This window comes from Meriones unguiculatus, chromosome 5 (genome assembly GCF_030254825.1).
Source record: "Meriones unguiculatus strain TT.TT164.6M chromosome 5, Bangor_MerUng_6.1, whole genome shotgun sequence".
NCBI lineage: Eukaryota > Metazoa > Chordata > Mammalia > Rodentia > Muridae > Meriones > Meriones unguiculatus.
The window spans coordinates 132,625,906-132,633,641 of record NC_083353.1 but is presented as its reverse complement, the minus strand read 5'-3'; the positions used below and the strand labels follow the sequence as shown (position 1 = coordinate 132,633,641).

The 7,736-nt window shown below is 48.7% G+C and overlaps 1 long non-coding RNA gene across 2 annotated transcripts in view; it reads right to left on the bottom strand.

Annotated features, from left to right (window-relative positions):
• Positions 1–3,028: 3,028 nt before the first annotated feature.
• LOC132654335 (uncharacterized) overlaps positions 3,029–7,736 on the bottom strand; it is a 32,048-nt gene continuing 27,340 nt past the window's right edge. The window contains exon 5 of one of the 2 annotated variants that reach the window (XR_009592034.1): positions 3,029–4,245. This is a non-coding gene — a long non-coding RNA (uncharacterized LOC132654335). Of the gene's footprint in view, positions 4,246–6,386; positions 6,850–7,736 lie in introns of those variants that run through there. The other variant, XR_009592035.1, reaches the window with a different exon arrangement.

Here is a 7,736-nt window from a genome sequence, read left to right as displayed (position 1 = left end):
TTACTTCTCTCTCTCTGCCTCTCGCTCTTATCAATCTAGCATCTATCTGGGTATATATGTCTATTATCCATCTATCTAATTTGTCATCTATCTTTCATCTACCATATCTTTAATCATCTATCATCATCTATACATCTATGTTTCATTTATCATCAACTATCTATCATCTATCTATCCATCTATTATCTATCTAATCTATCACTGTCATTCACATGTCTGTCTGTTTACCTACTGCCACCTGTATCTATCTATCTATCTATCTATCTATCATCTATATCACTTTCACTCAGTTACAATCATTTTTACTTTTAGATCTATTATCTATGACCTGTCCATTATCTGTCATCTCTCCCTCATCTGTCTATCTACATCTGTTTATCCCATTCTCCTTGAGTTATAATCTATGAAATGTAAGGTTGCCCTTATGTCTTAGAACCTGGTACAGCTCCTGCTACATGGATGCGTGTGCAGGGAGGGGAGTACCAGCCAGAGTCACACTTAGGGTTGCTTAAGAATGTGTGTTCTGTGTGGTGCCATGTCAGTTCAGGGATGACAGGGTTCTCAGGTCTAGTCCTTCATCCCGTGGGTGAGAGATGCCGCCATCACTGCGCTCAGAGCAAGCCTCTTGCCAAGGGGAACTGGCTGATTGAGCCTGAGATCGCTTCCAGATGGAGACAGTGTCTTCCTGTTCACATGGCAAAAGCGGCGAGGAACGGGACCGTCAGCGTCTCTGCAAACACGTCTCAGGTGGACTGTCTGCTGTGTCTTTGAGCCTGGTGAGAGCTACTCTCTTGACCAGAGGATCCTGCTCTGCACCAGTGGGAAGAGAGCTGATTTTGCTGGCAGGCTAATCACAAAGTGGATTAAGGGTTCTCCAGGCTCTCTATTCCATTTCAACCAAGTAGCACCAACAGGAGATGAAAGAGAGAGAGAGAGAGAGAGAGAGAGAGAGAGAGAGAGAGGAGAGAGTTCTGATAACAGCAGGATATCTACACTGGAATTTAGACTTTAGGTCTGTTTTATGCTTAGTGTGAAAAGGCACGAAGCAGCTAGGCATGGACAGTTCTGCAAAGTTTGCCTTTTACCAGAGGGAACTTAGGAAATGTTAATAGGTACTAGAAATGCTGGAACTAGGTTTGCTTTGGGCCCAGCGACATAAAATAATCATCACTTTGTTTGTCTGACTCTGAATGGGCTTAGTATTGATTTGCCTGATATGAATTCCGAACTCCCGCTGCTTTGGGAAGTCATCCAGAGCCACTGCTTTTGATTCCCGGGAGCTTCCTGCTTGGGAGACTTCCTCTGCAGTTCTGTGCTGAGTGGGGAGCGAAACATACATGAAAGAGAACAGCCAGACTTCCCTGTCTGCTCCTCTTCCTTGCCTCCAACCCCAAGCCCTGGAGACTATTTTCCACTGCAGCTGACTCCCCTGGGTGTGGCTCAAGTTCAGCCCTTGTTCAAAGGGAAGAGGAAGAGTTCAAGTCAATGAAGGTCAGGAGTAAACTTAAAAAATCAAGAAACAGCTACGTTTGTCAGAGAGCTCATCTCCACTGAGTGGGAGTTACAGGGGCGCTGGCACGGGTGCGGCTTAGGTTTTAGGGTGAAAGGACATTGGGAACGGCTTGCCGTGCTGTGGAGTGGAGCCGGGTCAGACAGCTGGAGGCCCTGAGAGCAGCCTCCTGCTCTGGCTAACACTCAGGTGGCATCTCCTCTGCCACAGTCTCTACTGTGAACTGTTCTCATCTGTATAGGTTTGCTCAAACTTATCTATTTGGTGTGTGTGCGCCCACGTGTGGAGGGCAGAGGACGCCGCAGAGGCCATCGCCTCCTTCTACCCTGGATCCTGGAAAGCAACCACAAGCCATCGAGCTTGGCGGGAAGCATCTTTCCCTTTGAGCCTGTGGTAGGCCCAATTCTAAGTCTGCGACTGTAACACAGTTGCGTGTCACCAGCCAGTCCGTGATGCCGCAAAACATCGTGCTGTCAGCTATGGGCCAAGATTCTTCTAGCTGCTGCTGGGTGAGTCCCCAGAACAAGGCGAGGCGGGGTCCTCATGATTGTGGGTGTGCTCTGCTGCTGTGTCAGACAGGGGGGACCGGTGCCTGCCAAACTTGTCAGAGCCAAGGCTACAGTTCAGAGTCCTTGCCCTAGGCCTTCTCCCAAGAGCCCAGACCCACGCTTTCTCCTCAGAATGTACTCAGTCTCTGGAAGTGGGAAGACAGGAAACACACAGCTCTTACCAACGGCAACGTTACCGTCTGAAGGACAGAAGCTCAACCACGGGGATGGGCCCAGCTCCTCAGAGAAGGAAGGTTGACCAGGTTCGCTCCACTTCCTTTCTTGGTGACTGTGATGTCAGAAGCAGGCACACCCATGTCCCCAGCACCTCAGAGTGAGTCCTAATCTAGACATGGCATCTTTACAGAGGTGCTCAAGTTAAAATGAGATTGTGGGGATGGGGCCTAGGCCATTGTGGTAGGCGGGCTTACGACAGCGAGATTGTGAATGCTGACTCAGCCAGGCTCAGAGGGCACTGAGAACGCAGCGCCAACCCACACTTACAGCATGGGGCCCAACCAAAGCTGGAGAGGGGTGTGCAGTGGCCACTGTCACACACTCAGAAGGACTGATCCATGATGATTCCAGCCTCAGAGCACTTATTTAAGCTGCCCAGCCTGGAACTCCTGTCATCCTAGGAGCCACGGGTGGAATCCTTGGGTATGACTTCACTTCAGATCCTCGAAGTACGAAAACTCTTCCGCTTCTGGGAATGTCCTTCCGCACGCACACTTTCCTCCCTTTGAAGGCTCCCGTTCCTCCAGCTGGAGGCGGCAGGCAAGCAGGTCTTGGGCAAGCCCTGCCCGGATAGAGGCTCTGCTCATTTCAAGCTCACAGGCTGCACAGCTTGTAGCCCCAGACAACAGTCTACACACGCCTGAGACTCAGCCCTGCAGACACAGGTCTGTCTTCTTACTCTTTAGTCAAACATTTCAAACAGATAACTTTTTATTAATTTTTGTTCATTTACATCCTGATTATAGCCTCCCTCTGCTCCTCCCGGTGCCACCCTCCCTCCCTCCTCCTCCATCCCTGTTCCCTAGTCCTCACAAAGGGGGACCCTCCTCCATTACCAACTGACCTCAGACTGCCAAGTCTCTTCAAGACTGCCTGCATCCTCTTCCCTGGCAAGGCTGCCTCACTGGGGGAAGTGATTGAAGAGCAGGCAACAGAGCTCATCAGACAGGTAACTCTTGCAGTTAACAAACATGCAGAATGTTGGAGACAGGAAGGAGGGAACGGGTTTGATTCCATTTATCTCACCATCTCCAAAGGAGAAGGAGCCGAACTCATGCACTTTCTATTCAGGGAAGTCACGACCTCCGAAATTCAAAGAGCCTGTGCTGTCCTCACGGAATCAAGCGTAGAGTTGGAAGAGTCAGAGTGGCTGGAACTTTTGCAGCTCTGTCCCTGCTTCTCGTGTCCTTTGATTTAAAGCCTTATATCAGTGGCGGATTGGAATGAGTGTGGCAGTAAAGGATGAAACTGAAGTCTCTGGTACGTGGTGGTCTCCACAGCTCCGCTGAAATGAGCACGTTCAGAACCGATGGGAACAGAGCAGATCCCCACAGTGTGAACTGAAGTGGAAGGAGACACCAAAACTGAGGCATCGGACTCTGGGGCAGGGGTTAGTCACCTCCCAACAACACCGCTGTGGACGCTGAGGCTCAGAACTCCCAGTGACTGGTGGATCCGGAGTCTCCAAAGGCCCAGACAGGCTTTGAATCCCGCACTGCGCGCCGATCACTCCTCCCTCCCATTGCACTCGGGGCTCGACTCTGAATGCCTCTCAGTGAAGAAGGCACAGACGTAGGCAGAGTGTGAACAAAGGTCCATTCACACCAAACGGAGACTGGTGGCCTAGGAACAATCAAGCTGAGCCTGCAGAACCAGCAAGGCCCCGGGGCTCGCAGACACGACTGAGGAGTCACAGGCCTGCGAGGGATGCCTCCAACTGTCTCCGCCTATCACAGGGACAGTTTCCAGGATCCCTGGGTGCTCTGACCCCTCTGAGACCACAGGAAGTTCAGGAAGAGCCGTTCACAGAGGGAAACCAAGGCCAGCCTCTCGGGTCTGCGCTGGCCACGGCTGCTCTTCCACGCAGGACGTTGTTGCCCGGCACCAGCTCTGTGCTCACTGATCAGCCCATCTCAGTGAGCACCCACACGGCGAACACGTGGGGAGGCTCTACAAAGCAAACAAAGATGAAGACCCGGCTTGTTTTACTTTGAACCTGTTGAACTCACCTGAGAAAAGTCCACACAACTGGCTGCTGCAAAGCTGGTCTTCGCACTAGAACTCTGGACTCATCTTTCTCAGTTTCCATCTTTTTGTCTCCCAGAAGAACATGACTGTTACATGTACAACATTGGAAAAATATATTTAGCGTTTATTTCTCTAATTTCCTTGCATTGCATGCTAAGGACAATATCAGCAGCAGTGATTTTTAAAGCATTAAATGTGTTACTATACAAAAGGAATGTTTAGAATAGTTTCTGGCAAATACCACAGCAAGCATTGTATAAGAATTTGCCACTGGGATGGATGGCACACACTAAGATCCTAGCGACTCCGGAGGATGAGGCAGGATGACAAATTCAAGGCTGGCCGAAGAAACCCCGTGAGACCCTGTACCCAAGTTGTTTTTTTTTAAGCATCTTACCCAGAGTCCTCCTTCTTGCTTAGCTTCAAGACTATAGATTTTAGTATGTTTATTCTATATTATATGTCTAATATCCACTTATAAGTGAGTATATACCATGTGTGTCTTTCTGCTTCTGGGATACCTCACTCAGGATGATCTTTTCTAGTTCCCACCATTTGCCTGCAAATGTCATGATTTTCTTGTTTTTAATTGCTGAGTAGTATTCCATTGTGTAAATGTACCACAATTTCTGTATCCATTCCTCAACTGAGGGACATCTAGGTTGTTTCCAGATTCTGGCTATTACAAATAAGGCTGCTACGAACATGGTTGAGCAAATGTCCTCATTGTGTACTTGAGCATCTTTTGGATATATGCCTAGGCGTGGTATAGCTGGATCGTGAGGAAGCGCTATTCCTAATTGTCTGAGAAAGCGCCAGATTGATTTTCAAAGTGGTTGTACAAGTTTACATTCCCACCAGCAGTGGAGGAGGGATAGAAGGGAAGGAGAACCTCCCCTATCAGTGGACAAGGGGAGGAGATGGGAAGGGGAGGAGGTGGGAAGAGGGAGGGGGGAAGAGGGAGATGAGGGAGAGGGGCTATAGCTGGGATACAAAGTGAACAATGTTTCATTAATAATAATAACAACAAAGAAAAATTAATAAAGTAAAAAAATATATAAACACACAAAAAAGAAAGTTCTTTTTTGTTTTTTTTTTTTTTTAATTACAGAACTAGAGAGACATTTCAGTTGGGAAAGTGCTTGCTTTGCAAGCATGAAGGGCAGAGTCAGATCCCAGAATCCACATAAAAATATTGGACCTGCTGGTGTGTGTTTGTAATCCCAGCACTGGAGGGTGGACACAGGTGGACCCTTGGGGGCCGCTGGCCATCTGGCCTAACATGCTTGCTGAGTTCCAGCTAATGAAAAACCCTGTTTCAAAGGTGTACAGGGCACCTGAGAAACGAGACATCCACGCTCACAGGGGTAGCTGCAGACCCATGAACAGGGACACGCAAAATTAGTAAATCAATAATGACATAATATGAAAGGGCAATGTGACTTGGTGACAGGGCTTGACCCCAGCACTGCGAAGGAGAAAGGAGTTTCCTCCAGTCTTACTCTCCTGGCTGGACAGCACAAAAGGTGGAAGAAGAAACCACACAGCAGAAAAGCAGGTTTAACCCCACATACAGGGTTCCTGTACTGATGAAAGGGAGAAGAAAACGGAGTCCTGCTGACATGTGTCTCTTCACATCAGAAAGTTGGTCAAGAAGGTGTTTTGTGGCAAAGCGTTCTTTCTTGCCAAGGAAGCAGTGTGTGTGTTAGCTTGGACAGCAGCCTCTAGGGACAGCGTTTGAGGTGGGTGGTCACAAGCCACGTGCTTGTGGATTCGCCCACTTTTCCCACACTCCAGACTCCAGCCCCCTCCAGCCCGCTCCACACTCCAGACCAGTGCCCGTGGTCTAACCTCAGTTGCTCTAACTACCCTTTAATGAAGTCAAGTGGTTTCCTATCATCAGATTGATGGGGAAGTGTGAGCAGACGTGAAGATGTGGAAGTGCTTGTATTCTGGGAGAACCACAGGGTGCCAAACCTGAGAAAGAAAGGGATTTGGAGCCATCTGGGCTTCCTCGGGTTGTGCCAATGGGAGAAAGCTTGCTGGCGCTCAAAGTAGCTGTCAGAATATTTACAAGTCATCATCTACTGGAGTCCATGGTACAGCTTGAGTGTTGGCAGATGGGAAGGATGGGCACTGGGCCCTTTCCCTTTCTCCTTAGAGAGGGAAGCACTCACCAGGGGTGTCAGCCTTTGTCTGACCTCAGCGCAGAGGACACTGGGATCCTCCAGAGCTGCCTTCCTGTGGACATGCCCAGGCATCACTCTGCTGACCAGAACTGCTGGAGAAAATCTCTGCATCCTGCTGCCTGACCCCAGAGAGCACTGCATGGCCAGCACTCAGGGAATCCTCAGAGGTTTCCCTCTTTGTAGACAAAGAACAAGGCCTAAGGAGGCTGGGTGACGGGCCATCAGCTAGTGGAGGTTCTGGGCCTGGCGCCCAGCTTCTCTGTCTGATGTTTAGACTTAGCTCGGGTGTCCCATCCAAAGCCCCACAGGGCTGCAACAGGCTTCTGCCGGGAGCGTCCTAGAACAGGAGATTTGAGCAGCTCAGTTATCCACAAAGATGTCAGTTGCCGTCCAGTTCCATGAAGACGTGCATGTGGTTTTCTCCTTCACTCTTAGAGACATTCCTAAAACAAGCCCTGGTGAAGAAGTGCACGCTGGCAGTACCGACCCTTGGGAAGCCGCCAAGGGAAAAGTGCTGCAAGTTTGAGGCTAGCCTGGACTACATGCAAAGCTCCAGACTGTCCAAGGATATATAGCAAGACCCTGTCTCAACCTCTTCCCCTTCCCTCCCTCCTCAAAAAAAAAAAAAAAAAAAAAAAAAAAAAAGGTAAAACAAATAGCTAAATTTTCTTTGGCACTGGAAGAATAAAGCAGCACTGGAGGAAAGTGGTTTATAAGAACCTTTCATTTAGGAAGCGTTCCTAAACTTTCCTGTTCGAATATTCTAACATTTAAATGAAACAATTCATGGATCTTTTAAAAAGACCAGTCTTGCTTTGATTCCATTATAAATTATTTCTTCCTAATTTACTTCATTCCATCTCCTCCTTATCCCAGCTCAACTTACTATTCTGTAAAAAAAAAAAAAAAAAAAAAAAAAGACTAATTTTTCTTTCCAGTTCCCTCTGAGGACCATGGTTTACAGATTTCCAATCATTTTAAATAGTTTCCACCATAACCTCTCCGGCAACTCCACATCTTTCTTAAATTGTCTTCTGAGCAGACATAAAATTCCGTTTGAAGAGTTCCCGGGAAGAAGAGGAGACAGTGATTCACGCGAGCACATCTCATACAAAGAAGCCCGTGGCAAGCCCGTGGCAAGCCGGGCCTCGAGGAGACGTGTGTGGTCTTGCTGGACTCTGTCTGTGTGCCCTCCACCCGCCCCAGCACTGTAACTGCTCAGTG